Source organism: Rhinolophus hipposideros (genome assembly GCF_964194185.1).
Source record: "Rhinolophus hipposideros genome assembly, chromosome: 8".
Taxonomy (NCBI): domain Eukaryota; kingdom Metazoa; phylum Chordata; class Mammalia; order Chiroptera; family Rhinolophidae; genus Rhinolophus; species Rhinolophus hipposideros.
Genome location: NC_138054.1, coordinates 9,271,316 through 9,293,337, shown reverse-complemented (window position 1 = coordinate 9,293,337; position 22,022 = coordinate 9,271,316). Strand labels below are relative to the sequence as shown.

General features: G+C 38.8%; 1 pseudogene across 1 annotated transcript; it reads right to left on the bottom strand.

Moving 5' to 3' along the window:
• Positions 1–224: 224 nt before the first annotated feature.
• LOC308500625 (large ribosomal subunit protein eL6-like) lies at positions 225–959 on the bottom strand (annotated as a pseudogene). Its single transcript has one exon. The product of its transcript is annotated as a large ribosomal subunit protein eL6-like (transcript).
• Positions 960–22,022: the final 21,063 nt, after the last annotated feature.

The window sequence follows — 22,022 nt, the reverse complement described above, 5'->3', positions numbered from 1 at the left end:
CGCACAAGTGATAACTCAATCTATTTTGATGACAAATACTTCAAAATGAAGCTCCTTTTTTTTTTAACAGATCAGGCATTTAATTAGGTTCTTTGTAGTTAATTGAGAACACCAATTTATGAGGATAAACCCCACTTGTGAGAGGAAATACAGAGAGGAGGTAGCCCTGGAGCTGAGGAACAGCTTTGATTTTTGACAGAATTTGTGAGTCCGTGGCTTTCTGATTAATTTTGCGCTGCTCTGTAATCTCGAATTTCTCCTTCTTTGTGTTGAAGATCTCCCACTCCTGGTGCCTGGGCTTACGCAGCTTCTTCTTCTTGAAGTAAGCAGCAGTGAGATGTTTGGGGATCTTCACACCACTGATATCAATTTTGGTGGAGGTGGTGATGACAGATTTCTTGTGTGTTCTACACAGAGGAACTCGATTGAGGGACATAGGTCCAGTCACAAGTAGCAAGCCACTGCTCCAGGAAAACCACCCTCTTGCCTCTATGGCGCCCAGTGAGGATGATCAGAATGGTCCCAGGAGTGGTGCTGGCCCTCAGTTTTCTCACGTGCTGACTGAAGAGTTTTTTACCATACCTCAATAGCTTTCAAGACACATCTTCAGTAGGACAGTATCTAGGCATTTTGTGAAGTTTCACCACTCGGGTGCCACCATTCTTGTCGCCACCAACTGCTTTTGTAACAGTAGCAAGAACCTTCTCCTTTTTCTTTTCAATCCTAGATTTAGCTGCTGAGTACTTCCTCTTGTACATGGCCTTTCGGGAAGACATAGCTGATTGAGAATATCTGCCGATTCCTTCGACCAGGACAGGGTTTTCGCTGCAGTGGGGCTTCCCCATTTTAGCTGTTTTGGCCTTGAGGTTAGCCTTCTTAACCTTGCCACCAGCATCAGACTTCTTGGCTTCAGGTTTCTTCTCCTTAGTGTCCAGCTTCTCAGCTTTTTCACCCGCCATCTTGCAGGATGGGAAAGAGAATGAAGCTCTGGATCCTCTTCTATCTCTTAGCACTTTTCTCTAAATGTGACCTTCTTGCTACTTATTGCCAAGCACAGAAATATTCTTAGACTTTGCATGTAGGCACTGTCCTTGGGATCAGAACTTGATTTCTGAAGAGGAGTTTGAGTCCCTCTTCAGAGGTTGGCTGCTTGCTTTGCTTACTAAGAAAGATGACTACATAAGGCTGCTACCTTCTGCCTCCTCCCATCTGAGCTCTCACCCTGTACCTCGAGTGGCCTTGTTCCCTCTGACCCCATCAGCTTGATAAGAAGCATTGGTAATGTGAGGGGCATGTGAGAGCCCTTTTATCAAGAAAACTCTCTTCCTGCTTAAAGTTTGAGCTGAAAGTGGATGACAGAATCTGGTCATTGTAATTACTGTCTAACTACTTTAGGCACCAAACTACGTTATGCTCCATATGAGGCCCAGATATGTCAATTGATTTGCTCAATGTCTTCAGATAGTTAGTTGCAGGACTAGTTTAATATGTAGGAAATCTAGGAAATCTAGCCAGAAATAAACCTCTTTGAGACCAAAGTCTACAAACATTTCTACCAACAGAGAGACTCCAAGTGAAATTTCCTTTCATCTACACTACGCAGCCTCCTACTATTTCCTGGAAAGTTAACCAAAGATGCAAGACTTACTTGAGTATAACCTAATCAAGATGATTTATTTAATCAATAATGACTTTGTACAGTGACTTCCATAGCCTTGATTGAGTTGTGATATTTGCTTTGAAGTTTGCACCAAAAACTGTAGGTGCCATTCATTCGCAATGTTGAATCATCTGACTTTGAAGGAAGGACTTATTATAATATAACATGACATTATGCCCTTGATAGGACATTTCACTAATGTTGTTATATTAGAAATGAAGGTAGATTAACAAGATATTTTCTCTTTGACCAAAGATGATAAATTGATCTCTGAATAAAGAACGTCAAAGTTTCAAAACCAGAAATGAATCATATTTTCTATTTTACATTTCTGCACAAAAGAGATCATTATTCACAATTAATATTTTTTTTATATATATAAGTTTAGTACCTATGTTTTCTTCTGTGCAGTTTATTGTGTCAGGTCTTTTTTTTTTTTTTTTTTTTGAGAGCCCACTGGCCCATGTGGGAATCGAACCGGCAGCCTTCAGAGTTAGGAGCACGGAGCTCCAACCGCCTGAGCCACCGGGCCAGCCCCACAATTAATATTTTTAAGGAATCAGATTAATGTATTTCACTCTATCTAACAGTGTCTTTGCTTCTGTTGAAATGGAATGTAAATGTATGCTGTAACATCTGTGATTATGACCTATTATTATTTAAAAGCCTCCATAACCTCAAGGATCCTGCAGGGTAGGAAATGTTAAATAAGAGTGTTATTGTTTTTAGCCAAAGGCCTGTGCAAAGCTAAAGAAAACATCCACAATTTGACATTCAAAAAAGTTTAAAAATTTCCAACGGAACAAAATTAGGATTTGATTGGGAATAGGAGAATATGTGATTTCTAGTTCAATTTCATAAGGCAAACCTCAGAACACTATATAATGGGGTTGGTTTAGCTCCACTGTCTAAAAATCTTTTGGCTTTGATTTTAAGGTAGTGTTTGCAAAAAGACCAAAAGATACACCCAAGTCTGCGACAGTAAGTAAATTACCATTTCTGGAATTTTTCTTCAGTGTTACTAATTAGGATACCCCCAAACCCCCACCCAATGAAATTTCAGCCAGGGTTTCAGATATATGAGGCACAACACAAAGTAGAATGAAAATCTTAAAATCCTATACCGAGATCAAGGACAATACAACAATAGATTCTGTGGGCTAGAGTTCTATAACCAATCGGCCGTACACACATGATGGCCATAGCCATAGTCTAGAATATAAAAACTTATCCAGACTTGAGAAAGGTAAGGTTAAATAAGTATAGTAATAGTTTGTGATCATTACTGATTGTACTCTACCAAATAGATAAAATGTATGTGGAAGAGGCTGAGCATTTGATTAAAAGTCAAGCTATGGAAATCAATGTTCAAATATATGGTGATGGAAGGAGAACTGACTCTGGGTGGTGAACACACAATGTGAGACATAGATGATGTATTACAGAATTGTACACCTGAAATCTATGTAACTTTACTAACAAGTGTCACCCCAATAAACTTAGAAAAAAAATCAATGTTTATTTGAAAAGTGAACTGGTTGTCCACAGAGATGAAATAACTTCTAGTATCCTAATATACAGCCCCTCATAATTCCATAGCTGGAGATGGAATCACTTTTAATATATAGTTCTTAGTGGTATCTGAATAATTAAATGACATTTATTGATATTACTCAAATGGCAAATGTTCACAGATATACATGATTAAAGCAGCACATTAGAGGTGATTACTTATTTAAAGTAATTTTAAAATCGTTTCTGATTTTCAAACACAAAAATAGTACCTGATGAAGACTCTTTAGACTAAGAAAAATAAATCTGTCCGAGGAGGAATGAATTGGTAGTTAAGGAAAAAGTGGCTTTAAATTCTGTAAAATAGGATTCGGAGAATCTACCATGCCAATCCACGTTCAACCACGAGGTGGCACACTACCGCCTTCTTTCCACCATTCGACTGCAGAAAAAGAAAATCCATTGGAAGACGTTGGGTTTAGTTTATTATTTGTTGTTTTTTTATGCTGAATACGCACCCAAACCAATTTTGCATCATAAAAATATGAATCTACAAGTGGTTCCTTCTCAGCTTTAAGATTTTTACTACTATCAGTGGAAGCTATTTTGCTTTGCTTTTTCATTAAGCTTAGAGTCAACAAGATAGAAACACGAATGAGATAGAAACAAAGATAGAAATGCCAGTAAGAATAAACCCACTGACTACTCTTTACATAGAAACAGAAACAACTGGAAAAATAATTTTATCTTTCAAGATACTCGAACAAGGTTTACTGGCCTTTAATATTCTATACTTGCATTTTTATATTTGCAAAGTATATTACTATAAATTTGTAATTCCAAAAGGCAAATATGATAAAATAAGAGAAAAATCATATACAATCTGCCTAAAATTTCGCACATTTAACATTTATTAAATGATTTTATTGCCAAAATCATTCATGAATATTACCTAAATTTTTCAAATATTTTAACAGATCCTCCATTTATATTGATTCAGATTCAGGGAAAGAGATTGTCATAATGCCTTAGAAAATAGTCCTTCTTGCCTAAAAGTAAATATGTCTTTAATGCCAATTTACTGAAAAGGTGCCCTTTTTGTTCACTGGGGTATATCAAACACGTTTTGGATTTATCCCAGTTGACTAAGAACTAGCAAGCCTTAGTTAAATAGCACTTTATACAGGACTTTTAGTGTCCATTGATCAAATGGGCTGCACAAATGGGAATTTTGCTTCCTTCAGTTCTAAAATGATCACAGGACAGAAGGAGGTGAGTTCTAGTCCCCGTTTTGCCACTAGCTAGCTTGAGCAAATCATTTAAACTTTTTATATCTTCTTTTCCCCAAATGAAAAATCAAGTAAAGTGGAATATGTCTAAGCCTCTATTTCACTTATAAATATATTATTTTATTATCTATGACCAACCCCTAATGAAGATAACAGTGTACAGATTGCCTCCCATCCTCTCTGATAAGTAGAAGAACCAAGAGCTCTAAACACATAAAGGAAAGGGAAACCCTTTGGTTTAGAATTTGATTACTTTCTCTGGTCTGCTTGGTGTGTAGCCACCTCCGAATGAATTCACTGTGATTTTTCTCTAGCTGTCTTGCACAGAATCTTCAGTAGTACAAACGCTTCATAGATTCCACTTCCTGGAACCCACAACTTAAGCGTCCAGTAAGAATGATAGCCATAGCTTTAGAACTATGTGTTATGCCCATTTAAGAGGATCCTATACGCACTAAGCTCTTTTGCTTTGAATGTGTTCCTGAATTACTCTAACTTAGAGCTCCATGATATCTTTACATTGAATTTACAGAAGTAAAAATCTCTGAATTCCTCAAATTTGAGAATGATTCTAGAGCATGCATGCGCTATATACAAAATCTATGCTGAGCAAATAACAGATCCATATTTTAGTTATACATTTATACTTCCATCTCTTCCATAATAAGCTAATTACTGCATGAATTTAAAAATGTGTTCAAGAAACACATTTAACAGGATAACCATGAGAGGATATGTTTCCTTTTTAGCATACAAGGGTTTCTTTCCCTCTTGTGCATTTCTGATGGTATTTTATTCTTAAAAAGATGTTCACGAGGGATGGGTCCTTAATTAAGACTTTAAAATGAAGGCAATAAATATATTTTATTGGTTATAATACCTTTTACTTTGTTAAAAGGATAACAGACTGCTGGTTAACTGGTCATGAAATATTAATTAAAAATAAAAATATATGATGGAAACAATCTCATTGGTGCTAACTCATTTTTTCACTGGGTTTGTTTCAGCATAAGGTGAAAGGCATATGGAACCAGTCATGTCATGCACAGGGAAACCCCAGCTGGCCTCACAGCTCTTGCGCCAGCAGCTCACCCAGTGACAGCAAGCTCCAGAGCGTCTCTGCACCAGCATTCGGGGCCCACACAGAAAGTCTTATTTGGACGTTAGGAGTCAGCAGACATGCTCAGGACACAGTATTCATGGCAGCTTCCCACAGCAGTGTGTATGAACACAGCAGCCCTGCATGGACAGGTTCTGTCCCCAGCAAGCAATGGGACACAACAGGGAACTCTCTGCCTCAGGCACCTACATTTGCTAACTAGCACTTCCCATAACTTCCAGTTAAAAACCACATTTCTCACAGGTTCTATGCACTCCCATCAGCCTGCTCCCCTCAACCTGGCTACAGAGATGATTTAAATCTTAAATTTAAGAAAAAAAGCAGGTGCTTTAGGACAACAAGGGTAAGTAATCCTCAAGTACCGCCTATGATATTAAAAATGGAACTAAGATAAGCTTCTTTGGGCAACTCTGATATACAGGTATCATTTTGCTGGACAAAATCCTGGGGAATAAGCCCTCACTCTTAACTGCAGGGAACAGGGGGAGTGTGTGAGTCACTCCCTGAGGAAGGATTTACTTGAGACCTCAGTAGCAATCTCCAGGGGAACCAGCTATCTCCAGCCAGTGATTCTCACACTTCCATGTGTGTCTAAAAGACCGCTTCTGGGTCAGAAGCTTCTGTGCAGAAGGCTGGCCGCCCTCCCCTCACCGGGAATGGTGCGGAACCTGTTCTCTCCATGAAACATTGAGCCAAGTAGCCTTTATCTAGTAAAGGGAAGGAAAACCTCTGTCATTACAATATCATTTGTGTAAGAATTTTTAAAACCTTAAAAAGAATTGTTTTAAACACCTTTCAAAATATTGATAATCCGAAGGTGCTCTTTCGCTTTTCTTTTCAGAATTTTCCATGTACGGTCACTGGCTTCTTTACTTTCAACATTTGGCAGGACTGAGTGTTTTGTTTTGCCCCTGGTTAACTATTTTATGTTTTAAATTATAACACAGTAAGGTTGACTGTTTTTTTTTCTTTTGGTGTGTAGCTCTTTGAATTTCAATACATATATTGATTCATTTAAACACCACCACAATCAGTCCATCTCCAACCGCCCCTCCCAGAAACAAAAGACAAGATTTTCGTTCCAAAATTTCTACAGTTTTCTCTTTTTCCCCCTTTCTCTGGTTCCTCTCTTTGTCCCCAGACTTTCAGACAACATTACAGGTGTTTGGATTTTTAATAAAAGTAAAATGAAATTAAGTATCATTTTGAGAAAATTTTCAGAAAATTCCCATTCTCCTTGAAGTAACAGGAGGCACCGGAGGGTTGAAACTCTTAGGTGTTTCCACTGTGATACAACTACTATGAAGGTCACAGAATCCAGCCTGGAAACAAACATAGCCGCCTAGTTTGAGCTCAAGTCGGTCTCTAGTGTGTTGCCCATGTTGAGAGATTCTCAACAATAGTCTCTTTATTTTACTGCCAGGGTCAGCCCAGAAGAGTGAACGGTCTGTCTCAGAGCCTGCAGTGACCAATAAACTCCAATCCTCAAAGGCTGGAGGGCAAAGCACCCCGCCGAAAGGAGGCTGCATCAGAGAGCCCCAAAATAGGTCACTGGCGGAAGGCAGAAACGAGATAAATAATTTATTCTGTTTCAGCTCATAGGGCACTGGAAACTGTTGAACCTTCACCCCCAAAAAACAGTTTCAAATCACAGAAAAAAATCTCAGATTCTTCAATGATTCTTATTAACAACTACAGGTAAAAGAATAAACCTTCAGAAGATGACAGAAATGCTTTAATTTGGGGTTTATTTCCAGCCCCTGTATACTTTTAGCTCCATTCGTGCCACAAAACTACAGGTCTTGTAATACTGCCTTTGATTTATGGAAGGAAAAAAAGATGACATTACTGAAAAGACCCATTACTCCTGTGCCTCCTCACGTAGTTCAATGTTAAGTACTCTACAAAACGGAATCCTTGGTGGAATGCAATTCTGTAATTCAATCGAGAGATCTTGCTAATGTCCCAGTCTGCAAGAACATAGCTTAAGGGTTTAGGTTTAGCAGGAAACCTTGCAAACCAGAGACAGAATTACAGCCTGCCTCTTCAATCGGGGATGAGTGAGGGTTGTTGGCAATGTAATATGAAACAATTATTAAGACTTTTTAAAGAAAGTGCAAGAATTATAAGGTTAAGTTTGTCTCAGTCAGAGCCTGGGGATCGCAAGGTAAAGGGTGGAGATAAGACAAGACACCAGATGAAAAAAATTTGGTAATAGTTGAAGTCGGATGATTACTAAATGAGAACAAGCAAACCATTCCCTTTATTTTTATGTATGTCTGTGTACGTTTTGTACGTTAGTGTATTTTTGTGCATGTTTAAATGAAAAATAATGCCACCAAAAGTACAATGGGATTAAGGTTTCCTGAAAACCACGGAATTTGTAGATATGTTAAATGTAAATATGAATAAATATTATGTGATAACTTTTGTAAGATTAGACGTCAATTAATTCGTGTAAATGGAAACTTACTGTAAATACAGGAGTAAGACACCATGGTACACTAAGATAACTCTTACGTAATGAAGTCTGTGGAGTTGTGTCATCCATATAGTAATCGTACACACACACACACACACACACACACACACAATATTCTATATGTAGTCAGACTTCCAAATGGAGAATTAGGATGGTGGGAATATTGATTATTTGTGTCACAAAAGGGTCACTGCAGTATTTCTTTAAACAGTGCATATTAATAATATGGCTCAATAATTTCTAGTTATGTAACAAACTGTGTCTAAGCTGTAGCTACAGTTGTAATCATTTAGGGAGTATTTGAAAAATACTTATTACCTGGCCCTAATGCAGATCAGTTAATCAAATCCTCCACACTTTTAAATACATCTGGAATTAAGGGTTCCTAATTTACTGCTCTCAGAAGCATGGCTGGGGCTGAAAGTGAGAAAATGTCTTCAAGTCTTGTCAGGATCACCATATTGTTTGGAGAATCTCAAGCATCCATGCTAAGTAGGGAAATTAAATTATAATTAAAATCATAATATGCTCAGTGTCCAGTAAGTAGGAAGAAAAACAATATCCTGGAGGTTGTCCAATGGTGGGTCTGGTGGGACAGTGATGGATTGAGAACCTGCTAGTGCAACACACAGCATGAGGGAAATTACAACATAGTGAAAAGGTCTAGGACGAGACTATCCTAAAACACTGGAAAATTCAGCCAGGGCTAACTGTACATTTTCAACGACACTCTCCCCATCATACTTCATGCCATGGCCAACTCCAAGAAACTCCTTACCCATAGTTTTTTACAACTTTCTTCCAGGGAACCTCATGCCCTGTAGACCTGGAATTGCTGGGCCTTGCACATCCCGTTAGTTTTGTTTCTCTAATCTCAAATAAGATAAGCTTTCCTTTACTCTGTCCTCAGCATATACTTTTATTTGGATGAAGGTGCTTTTTATGCTCAAGGCTGTCTGTTCTTGAACCGGTAGTCTCACCTGTCACATGACATCTGAAGGGGGACTAGACTGATCCCAGTTGCAACCAAGTCAAAAAACAAAATTAGCTCGCCCCTATTCCATTAAGGCTGTTAAGAATCAGTTCTTGCTAAACATTAATGAATGCCAACTATAATTTTATATATATAATGTGATGGTTCAGTGTGAGGTCGGAGGGATAGTGGATGGGGGGAGGGGGGTTCACAGTATGAGGGATATAAATGATGAACGTCTAAGTATTACCTTGTTTTGTACACCTGAAACTAATAAATAAATTAATTAATAAAAAAAAAAAAAAAAAAAAAAAAAGAATCAGTTCTTTTCTTAGAATGAAAATGCCTCAAGTTCAGAAATGATCGTGTACAAATAGTACCATCACAGCTAAATTCAAGAAGTAATTACTGAACACTTTAAATTAAACATAAACAGTAATTTGCTTGATCTTCACAAATCCAATTTATTGGATCCTATTATATAGGTAAGACATAAATTAATGTCCATATTTTACATAGGCTCAGAAAGGTTATGGCTCACTCCCTCTGACACTGCCTGTCACAACCCAGACAAACCTGATTGTCTGATTCCTAATCTAGTGTCCATTGGACCAGATCCCAGTTGCCCCCCAATGTCACTAATCAATACGTACATTGAGCAAAGCGTCACACCAGATACCATGGAAGAGACAAAAGGTCCCTGTCTGAAACAGCTTGAAATCTAATTGGGAAAATGAACTATTTCATTTTGTGAACAAAATAAAAAAACTCTAATACCTTCATTAAACGTTGGAAAATAGATAATAAAACACAATAAAGGCAATAAAAGCTCTAAGGACCTGATGACTCAAACTTAACAAAAAGGAAGATTCAACAAATATTCCTTCACACATATTTCTTGAGCACCTACTATGTGTTGGCACTTTTCCCCTACTATGTGTTGGTATCCACTATGTGTTGGCAGTGAGGACTTTATCCTTCTCCTACCCAGCCTCACACAGAATTTGGAGAATTTAGGTGGGAGAGATACTTAAAACATACTCAGTTGATTTTTCAGACCCCATGAAGTGCAGAGCTGACGGGACCATCCATAGACAGTGAAGGGTGCCGGGCTGGGAACCAGAATGTTACGCTAAATTAACATGGCCAGATGGCTCTGCCATGCCCTTACCCCATCCCTGACTTGTTGGGCAATCCATACCTTGATAAACGCACTGATAAAACATTCATGGGACGAGATGATGTTTAAGTTCTACCTGATGTAGCATAAAATGTGTAGGGCTGGCTCCAGCAATCAAAGAGGCTGTGCGGACATGTTCTGCTCTGTAGTTGTGTTGACCTATCAGGCTCTGGAGCCATATTCTTCTGGGTTTTATCCTTTCATATCACTGGGAGGAAAGAAATCTCTGTGCAGCTCCTTTTAGCTCATCTGTCTTACCATTTCACCTGTACCTACACCCTTTGTTTTTCTGTTTTTCTGTGGCAGTTTCTCCTGCATCCCATTCTAAGCCCATTCCCAACTATGATATCTGAGAGGGCGATCCCAGAAGGGATTGGGCAATATTCTTTTAAATGGAATTGTGTTTATTTTAATAAAATATGTTTTATTTTATTTGTTTCTCAGTGATAATACTTGCTACAGAGAAAGCTGCTTGCTTAACACTGGGTTCTGAGCTGAACTTAATGGTTTTTAGTTAAATTAAATTAAACTGAATTAAATTAGCTAATTAATTTATGAAGCAAATGTTATCTGCCTACTATGTGTCAGGAATTGCATATAGAAAAAAGAATTGATTTTTTTACTTCACAATAAATTTCCAAGGCAATTGTTAGATACATTGACGTCGATTATAAGATTGAAAGAGTTGTTATTTGCCTGGGTGTCATTACCCCATTTTCATCTCCCACCACCTCAGTGTAGACCCCCTGTTCTGTCAGGCCTTCTCCTCACACACAGCACCTCAGATCCTGAGTCCTGGCTTCCATCACCCTGGCTTGGAATGTCCTCACAAATGCTTATGCACACCCCACTTATTCTTTACTGTCAAGTAAGTTCCCAAATCCTATTAATGTTCACTTAGTCCTCAAAGTTCTCGCTCCCCTCTGGATTCTTTTCTATAGCAGTCATAGGTTTAAGCTGTACCATTTTTCCAAAGCATTGTTTTCTGGAGCTTTGATGGCTAGTACTGCATGCTGTATTTGGTACCACTCAGTGTTGTGCATGTACTAAGCACTCAATAAATACTTACAGAGTGGCTGACTGACTGTAAAGCTGTGTTGTTAGAGAAACTGGAAAGAAAAAGTGGGTCCTACAAATCTTTATTTTTCAATAAACCTATTTTAATACTCTTATGTTATAAAATAGTAATTTAATCTATCTCCTTTTTGCATTCTGTCTTTTGCCATACTTTCCAAAAACGTCTTGATTACAGATGATACAGTGACAGATTACACTGTCAGTAAAAAATTTCATTCCTTGGACCAAATACAAACCTGAACTTGGTGATTCCAATTAATTATACGGTGTTCTTACAAACCAAATCAGAGATTCTCTATCTAGGAACAAAACCCTGGTAAAAGTCTTAAAATCCACGAAATAAATCTGCAACTTCTTCTGCTGCCCAATTCCCAGTCATATCTCATAATCAGAACTGAGTTGTCTTTGTTCCCGTAGAAATTTTCGGCTGACACCCATCAGCTCCATTAATGTGTACATAGGGTTAGGTAAACTGGGACCTGGAAGATTTTTGCATGCCACTCTTTGTGTCGCATAACTACACATGATTTTAAAGATCTTAACCCACCGCTCCTTCTCCCTGCCCCCCAGAACTAATCTATATGCTAATTTGTACTTGATAATGCCGCCCCACAATATGGTAATTGCTGTAATGTTTTCCAGGGAGAAAAAAAAAAGTAGAAATTGAGCCGGTTCTCCATGTCTGAAGGCTGTGCCTTCATGAGAACCTTCGCACAAAGAGCAGGTTATCGAGCCTGAGCCCACACTGGTGCTTTGCCACATTGAGGTCAAAGTGAAATCATTCTGGAAAAACTGGAACTATCCTCCTAGGCTACACTATTTTGAAATGATCCCAGAAGCATGAATTGTACGGGGAGGCAGTGAGCTGTAGAATGTTGTAGGCAAGTTAAAAATGGCTTCATTCCCCCATGTGAGAGGGCTTCTTGATTTATAAGAAATCTGAACCCTTTGACTCATCCTCTGAAGGATGGCCAAGTCTTGGAATAGCAGGCTGCTTCTCCACATAACCTTTATCTGCACGGGGGTCCTTCCATTCTTGCCCTGTTTCCTACTTGTGCCCTCTAATGCTATTAAGATATCAAATGCAGAAATGACAACAAGAAAACCCTAATTAAACAGCAGCAGCAACGGCCCTCAAAGGAACAGCCTGAACCCAAACAAGAGGAGCCTGGGACTGGAAAGGGGGAAAAAGACAATGGGGCTTTGAAATCAGCTGGGTTTGAGGCAGTGGGTTTGTTGTGTGTAGTTAAAGGGCCTGACGACACAAAGGGCTCCCAGTGCTGTCAGGCCAGAGACCAAGCCCGGGATTTACTAAGACAGAAGGGATAACACTCACTGAGTCCTGTGACCAGAATCAAATTGTAATTGGTCTCAGAGATCACTTATGGCAATCAGGGAAGTAATATGCTGCTGAATAATTATGAATAATTAGGCACATTTATGAATAATTACACTGATAATAACTATCTAACTCATTCCATTTTAAAATTGTAATTCAGTCATTATGCATTGAGTAGTCATTCCCTTCATCCTGCTTTCTGCATATTCATGGCCTTATCCATCTGCCAGTCTTACAGTACTTGAGCCTCTCTCTCCAAGTCACGACTGTTACAGCAATGGCCAGGTCCTGCACTCACTTGGGGCAAAGGAACAGACGGGTGCTCAGGGCGGGAGCTTCATATCCTCCTTGAATGGCGTGAGAGGACTGGACAGTAGAAAGCAGCAGAAAGGACCTAAGGAAATACGACCTGAAACACTGGAGCTTTGCCATCCTGTGGCTCATTTACTATTATGCAAATGACTTCAGAGTAATGTCCGGGAGCTCAAGGCTGGTTTGAATACTGGTGGTAATAATAAGCTGTTGTTTCCACGTGTCATTGTAAAGAATACCAGTAAACTGTAAAAATGCTGCCTTTTTTTTCTGTCTTTTTTTTAAGTTTATTGGGGTGACAATTGTTAGTAAAGTTACATAGGTTTCAAGTGCAAATTCTGTATTACATCATCTGTAAATCCCATTGTGTGTTCACCACCCAGAGTCAGTTCTCCTTCCATCACCATATATTTGATCCCCTTTACCCTCATGTATCACTCCCCTCCTCCCTTACCCCTTGGTAACCACTAAACTATTGTCTGTGTATAAGGCTGTCTATTTATAGTGTCTTCTGATCAGAGTACACGGTTGCTTAGAAAATCAGAATTCCCAGTTGGAAGATGGAGTCTTAAAGTAAAGTGTGCTTCCTCAGGCTTTAAAACAAAATTTGACCTGGCCTTATTCCTGTACTCTTTTCTCCTTCCTTTTCTTCTCTCTCTCTCTCTCTCTCTCTCTCTCTCTCTCTCTCTCTCTCTCTCTCTATATATATATATATATATATATATATATATATATATATATATATATATATATATTTCTCTCTCTCATTTCTCCCACCTTTACTAACTTCTCTCTCACCTTCATGTCTCTTCAGTCCTAACAATGATAATCATAAAAGTTCACATTTTCTTGATTCCAAAGTAATATCTGTTAAACTCAGAACTTTGAGAAATATCAGGGGGACACATAAAGATAGAATTTTAAAAATCAATAATCTCAGCACCTGAGAGATCCAATATTAACTTAATATTGTAAAATTTATTTTTTGTATATACATTTCACACAATGGAGATTATATTATAAAAGCAATTTTGCTTACTGACATTTTCCTTGACACTTTCCATATGATTGCATTTTCCATATTATTGTATATTATTTGCCATTTATTAAAACTCATGTTTTAAAAGTTTCATGTTTGATATGGCCAAGTGATACTATACGAAAGTGTACATGATAATCAATTCCTGAAGTATTGGGTACCCATGCTTCCAATTTTTGCTAATTTGCTGTATTACATTGTGGAGCAGTCTTTTGTTCTTACTTCTCACCCAATTATTTCCATGTTCCCCTCTCTTCCTCTTAAATTAAGACTTAGCATGGGCATAAGAAGGTATGCTATTCTAGAAATAAGACAGGGGAATTAGGTAACTGGTTTAGTGCACAGGCAGGATTACAACATATAGTTTTAGGTATGAGCAATATTAATATCCTGCAGTTTAAATCTTAACACAATTTTCTATACAGAATTAACCATAATAAGATCCTATCTTGGACCTAAGCCAAAAGAGCTCAGTAACTAAAATACATTATGACACAGCCTTTCCTTTATTACAGAGAAATGGAGGCGCACATGGCGTCTTACTAAACTTCTGGAATAGCCGTTTCCAAATGACTGCATGAGATGCATCAGAATTGCCTGGAGAGATTTTTACAAATATTTCTGCCTGAAGTCCACGAATTAACGTTTTGATTCAATAGAATCAGGAGCAAGGATCCAGCTGGAAGAGAAGCAAGCAGCAGATGAGGAAGCATCATTCACGCCATGCCAAGAACCCCGGACTTGACCACAGAAGCAATGTGGTTCGTCAGCAGATGGATGAGTGACATGGTCAGGTAGACATATGTGAAAGTTGATTCTGATGCAAGTGAACAGAAAAACGGAGTGGCTGTGAGATCAGGGATGATGAGTTGCAAAGAGAGGGACGGCTCTACATTGGATTAGTTGCACTATTGTGGTAACCTGGAAATCTGGTCAGCCAGCAATGGGAACATGACTGTAGTGGTACAATGTGAGCAGGGGAGTGGAAAAGTAGGTAGATATGAAAGCCATAATGGTAGAATTAATAAGATAGTGCAAATGTTGGGTCTGAGAACTAAAAGACAAAGCTAACGGGACTCGCAATTATCCGGTTTGCACAAAAATATAGTAGGAAGAGAAGCAGCAGTTGGGCTCAGTGTGACAAGGGGGCAAGTAGGAAGGATGATATGTGTTGTAGGGCCCTGATGAATTCCTTTGGAGACAGCAAGTTACCAAAGAAAACGGAATATGGACTATTCAAATATAATCACCTTCTAAAATTATTGTCTGGATTGTCTGTATAGTTAATAATTCAAATTAAGGTTTTGCCTTCTTCCTTTTCCTGTATGAATGAATGTTTCTCTAATGGCTGCAGTGTGATGGCACCCCAGAGAACGTAAAACCTGCTTAGGTGGTTGGCCTTCTACAGGGGAGTCATCAACGAGAGGAGCTCTCCTGAGGCAGATAATTTGTGTCACCTATTTCCTCTATGATACGGAAAGGAGTAATCCCATAATCCTGTGACTTGTCTCCCCAGGTCATGGGGGGGAGGGGTGGAATGAAGGGAGGGGACAAAAAACGCAGGGCTTTGCAAGCTCTCTCTCCCGGCATGATGGGACATCTCTCTTTCTTGCATTAGGCAGCTCTACAGGACTTCCTGTAGACACTGAGCAGACCTGACATTCAGAACAAGAATTTGCTGGTAAAATCCTAGGAACAAAACTCAAGGAATGCTTGTTGGAATACATTAATCCAAATTTGGCAGAATTGAAAGTTGTACTTAGAGTATTATACATGGACACATGAACTCTAAAACAGAATCATCCAGTTTTTTGGTTTGGTTTGGTTTGGTTTGAGTACTTTATCTCCAAGGCACTGGGCTAGATTCTGATTCTAAAAAAAAAATAAATAAATAACCCTGATATTTCAAAAGGCAACTAATAGGAGGAAGTCAGGGGGAATTTTTCAGTGGAAAAACTGTATCTCAACTCCAGTATCTTTTCTAGGTAGAATAAATAGAATGGACAAAGAAATATGTCTTGATATTATAAAGCCATGGAAAGTCATGGTTAGGAAGATAATTTAATAACCCAGGAAAAATGCACAAGAGCAAGCTACAAAACTAAGTATTCACTATGATTGCAACTATATTTTTTAAGTGTACGGAAAAATGGGAAGAAATATAGCAAAATACTAACAAGAATTCTGTTACATTCATGAAAATACATTTTTTGTCTATATTATAGATTTTTTTATAATATGGTCAAGTCGAACCAAACAGCAGCAACAACTAAATAAATAAACAAACAAACTGTGCTCTGGTCAGATGAGGAGAAACTAGGATGAAAGGAAAAAACCCACAGAGGTCAAGGGTCATACTATAAATCAATTGAAAGAGCTAAAAATAGAGCATATAATTACTAATAAGCCTCACGCCATCCCTTGATCCAGCAGTGAGAAAAATGCAGCCTAACCAGGCCAGAAGCAACTCAACTATCACCTGGGATGGAGGCCCCTGCTTGGAAAGGAAGCAATGTGTGCCCTTTCAGCTGTAGCTGCAAACGTAGGTAGACCCTGAAGTGTGTGGAGGTCCAGCCTGGAAAACAGAGGCCTTTCACTCCTTAGTAAGGGGCCCAGCCGCACAGTGAGAGCTGTCAGTACACACCATCAGCATCTTGAAGACAGCTTGAGTCCCATGTCTCACAGGGCCCCTATCCTCCCTTCTTTCCTGCCTCTCACTCAGCACAAAAAGGCCATTATCTTTTGTTTTTTGAACGAGGAATTTGGATAAAAATTCTGCTGCCTATCCAACCCCTCCTCCCCCCAATTCCCTCCTGCCAGCTAAATTCCAATGATTGATGGGGGCAATACTTTGAAATTTTGAGATGTGAGGACTGGAGGGGAGAGGGCAAGGGAACACGGTGGACAGGAAAGAGACAGGAGGGGCTGCTGCTGAAGCGCTGGGCACATTAGAACATGTCAGGACTGGGAAATGATTCATTGGGGTAATGATGATAAACATTTGTCTCTGAGCATATATGTGCATTTTACCTAACGATCTCAAGCGTCCATAAGTGAAGAAAGGCTCAGAATCAATCATGCAAACAGGCCCTAAATGGGACTCCCTTAGGAACGGAATCTGAATTGTAAATGCCTGCCAGAATTTCACACATCAAATTACAATAAGCGGAATGATATTTTAAGCAGCTGGGTACTTAAAGGCTACAATGTGGAGTCCTGAGGTTCTACTTTAAGATTTCTCTCTGCAGCTAATCGGAGTTTTGTGTATCTCACTCACTAGGGCTTCTGTTGTGGATTCTGAAGCTGAGCTTAAAGAAGCATTTGTCACGCGTGGGTGACAAATTTACTCCTAAGTAGCCCAGTCCTCCTGTTGCCCCACCTTAGTTTCCCTTACAACAAGTACCTTTGCTACCCAAGGGTAAAGCCCAAAACATGGACTCCCAGAATGTTTTATTGAGAAAGAGCCAATCATACCAATCTTCGAGGAGTTAGGGCACATGCTCTGGACCTGACCCTGTAACTCCAAAGGCTTATTGGAATAAGAACACACCCTGAGATGACCACTTCTATATTTCACTTCTCCATTTTTCACATTGTGCATTACCTAGCCTTGGAAAAATGTACACATGGAGAAACTCTCAGGGCAGTAGCCTTATAATGTCCCTTGAATTATTAATCAAAATGAGTCAGGGCTGGCTCAACTAACACCACAAAATAATTGAATTCTTAGCTGCAGTTCAGCTCTAATCTTTTGTTCAGTATCATAATCCCTTATCATCAGCAGCAAGCACATTAAAGACAATTCTGGTATACGGAATAATAATATTGACCTTACAGATTGTGATTTTTTTTAGGGTACTAGGAATGTTATTTTGAGGCCTCAAATGACCTCCTCCACTGGTCTGTCACTGTGCCTGAATTTTCCTCATTAGAGAGGAATTTCTTTGGGTAAAGCACTCTTTAGGGCCTATACAGCCAATAGACTGGTGGCACCTCACAACAACTTGGAACATTTTCATAAATTATTGCTTTTCAACTCTACACTAGACCTATTTTCTCTCCCAGGATGTGGTCTGAGGAAATACACTTTTGAATTCCCAAAGTGCCTCCTGTGTAAGCAGGTTTGGGAACTAGACTTGTCCCACCTCAAAGGCATGAGGATATATTATTTCTCTCAGGATTCTCAATGCCTAGCTAATGTGCTTAGCACATAGTAGGTTTTCAATAAATGTTTTGAATTTAATTAAGAGAGAAAACATCAGTCGATAATATTTTTCTGTGAAATATCATCATACAGTTGCTTTCCTAGGAAATAGAGGGAGCAAGGAGCAGAGCGAGTACCCTGGGATACAAGAAGAAACTAGAAAGAGCAGGCAGAAAAGGGAGAGTCACAGCAGAGAGGACCAAAGACCAACACTGCCTGGCATGAAACTTTTGTTCAGAGTTTCAACAGGCTTCATGGTGACCACCTTGTACTCTAAAATTTAAGATTGAAAATACAGGACTGACCATTTTTATGTCCACAAAGACACTGAATAAGTATCTTCTTGTTCATACACATTTTCAAACATATGGTCATCGAGAAGGCTGGCCTCAGGCACAGTTGTGTTATAGGCAGTTCCCCCAGCAGTTGACTTCGAGAGAAGGTAATTTATTTGGAAGGTGATCCTAGGGAATAATGGCGGAGAGGAGAGGAGTAAAAAGAAAGGAAGTCTAAAGAGTGTGCTGTGGACCAGGTTACCAGTGGGGCAGCTGAGGCTCAGTCCCACTGGGAAAATCGGGAAGACAGTAGAGAGCCAGTGATACTCAAAGTACCATCCCCAGGCCAGCTGTATAAGCATCACCTAGTGTGATGGCGGATTTCATGTGTCAACTTGACTGGCCCACAGGGTGCCCAGATACTTAGTCAAACATTATTCTGATGTGTCTATAAGGTTGTTTCTGGACGCGATTGACATTTGAGTCTGTAGACTGAGTAAAGCAGATTGCCCTTCCTGACATGGGTGGACCTCATCCAATCAGATGAAAGCCTGAGTAGAAAAAAAAAGGCTAAGAGGGAATTTTCTCTCTGCCTGACTGTCTTTGATCTGGGACATTGGTCTTCTCCTGCATTCAGACTTCAACTTGTTCCTGCCAAATCATATTGTGTATGTAACATGAACAAGATATAGACTTCTGTGTGTTAAGCCACTGAGGTTTAGACTCATAATGGCCTCACCTCACTAGCATAGACACTGTCCACCTAAACCCCAAACAGTCTGTTCACAAGTAAATAATTTTGTCAAATTAATGATACAGCACTTCATAAAGCCAATTCTCTTTCAAAGGTCAAAGAAATTTATAGAGAAAAGAAAATTTAGGAATAACTAGTTAGACCCTATTATGTAATTATTGCCAATATTTATTAACCATTATTTACTATTAGTATTTGTACGTTTTACTCACTACTCATAATTGATTTATAACTTCTCTCTATTGTTGCTTTGCCCGATGGGACACAGAATATACTAGGAAACATAAAATTATTCAGCCTAGTCAGGTATTTCATTAAATATTTCAGTAGACCAAGGGTCACTATATATAACATAAACAAACAATTTTTAAGAATTAGAATATACTATAATATACATATCCTTCAAACTATACTGCCCAAAATGTAACTTTTTTTCGATAATTCAGAATTTTCCAATGCCTTTTGATCATAATTGTGAACATCATTTATTTTAGGGACATTCATCATTTTTCTGTGATAAAGATTTACAGATGAGAAATGTTAAATAACAGAGAGCTCTCTATAGGGGTAATAATGATAATGATAATGAACATAGCAACATTAGATAGTAACATGAAACCCAACTACCTGACAAGTATATAACTCATTTTCTCCCCACAATTATCCTAACACAGAGAATCTTCTATGATTTCTTTTTACACTTGAATGGAGATTTCAAGAGACCAGGAAGTCTGCCCTGGTCATGCAGCCAGTAAAAGGCAGAGATAGGAATTTTAACCCTGACTTATCTAACCCCCCCCCCCACGCTCTTCTATTTAAGGCTCTTCTATGAGCTTCCGTAGCAGCATTCAACATGCAAAAAAACTCAAAAAAAGAAATATTGTATTGATAAGCAAATAGAAAAATAGTCTGTTTTACAAGAGCAAAATCACAAAGCTAAAACTTTATTTAAAAGATTTTCAAAAGAAAAAACAGCTAAAGAAAACCAAATTATAATTAAAATGTGTTTAAAAAAAAGATGCTTTGTTATCTCATTAAAGACCTTACAAACATAGCACATTATACAGTTTATTTAAACTAATACAGAATTTATAACCTTACTTTCTGTTATAAAATTGGAGCTGAAATAGTGGTAAGTACTTTAAGTTTAAATTTCTAATATAATGGCTAACTTTCATTTTACTGTAACTTTTATCTTCCTCTACCCAGAGGTTGATGGAAAAAGATAAGTTAAATGTTACAGGATCAGTAGAACGACTAATGTCAAATAAAATGCTTTATGTGTTGTTTCTGTTTTAATTGTATAGCATCTTACAGACTTTGGTCTCTACCACAATGATCAATCTGTCACTTGAGCTATTTGACTATTGATTAATTCTCAGAAATGTGTTGACATAAGTCTTCCTGTAAATAGAAAATCGGCTCCCCTGTCTCCCACTACCACGATTCTGAGTCTCATGTCTTTGCCTTTTTGCATGATTAATGTTGTTCTGAAAATCCTAAAGAATCAATAAATATTTTCTGAAGCCGAGATATCTACATCCCCAAAGAGGGTTGACTATTTAGTTTCCTACTCAATCTACAAAATGCATTACCCTTTGAAATGGAAGGGTCAGGCATGGCTGTTTGATGAGAATCAGGAATTTTGTTCAGATTTGTTATCCTTTTCAGTGTGAAAGTCCTATGACTAGAAGTACACCATAGTTTCCCTGGTGGCCTGGAAGAATAAATACACTTACACATGTTTATATACATCCGGGAATGACCCAAGTTAATGCTGCTGACATCACACACACACCATATAGGATTCTCTGGAATAGACAGGATCATCTCTAAGTGCTTAGAAACCCACCTTGTTCCCACAGACATCACTCACTTAGATTGAGAAAAACCCTCTTCTCTACTGAGGGCATAGAGTTGGACTCCTCTGCCTCTTCAGTGGGGGAAAAATGTGGCCTTGCTGGAAACAAACACAACTGTGTCCAACAGGCAAGAGCCCAGGAAGGAACAGAGCTAACAAAGCAGTAGATGTGGAAGACATGAGAGAAGAGGATCTTTGGAATCCTCTCTTCTCCACACTACTGTGTTTCCCCTAAAATAAAACTGGGCCTTATATTAATTTTTGCTCCAAAAGATACATTAGAGCTTATGTTCAGGGGATGTCATCCTGAAAAATCATGCTAGGGCTTATTTTCGGGGAAACACGGTGTTACATGGAATTGTCATCAAGGATAAAGCCATGACTTCAATCTTTTCAAGTGTAGGACTCCTTTCTAAATAAAATGAAGGAAATAATGTGGAAGCAATGTTTAAAATGTATAAAGGGAAAAGGAGAATTCACCCACAAATGCCAAGTACCCTTGGATCGCCTGCCCCCTACCTTCTCAATCATACTCCCCTGTGCCAAGGAATGTGACTAGAAGATCCAACCTTGAGTAATATCAGACATAGAACCCCTCTCTCACTCCATGTCATTCTAGATCCGGGGAAGGATGAAGAGAAACACATGACTGAATGCAACTCTGAGCATTTTGTCTAGCAGGAATGAGATTCATGTTGTGATTCTGGTCTCCTGAGTTGGGGCTGATTCGAAAAATAAAGCAAGCCAAGGAGACGTGATTTGTAAGATGAAAAATGGCTTTGCCAATTCACTCAGCCTGAATGAGGTCCCTGCCAAGACCTTGTCAACCTATTGGATTTGAGCTCAAAAGTTGTAAGAGAAGGCTTTTTCTTTGTGCTCAGTCCTGGGTCACCAGCTCAGAGAGAAAGGATGGGAAGACTCCATTTTCTTAAAGAGGATGCCATG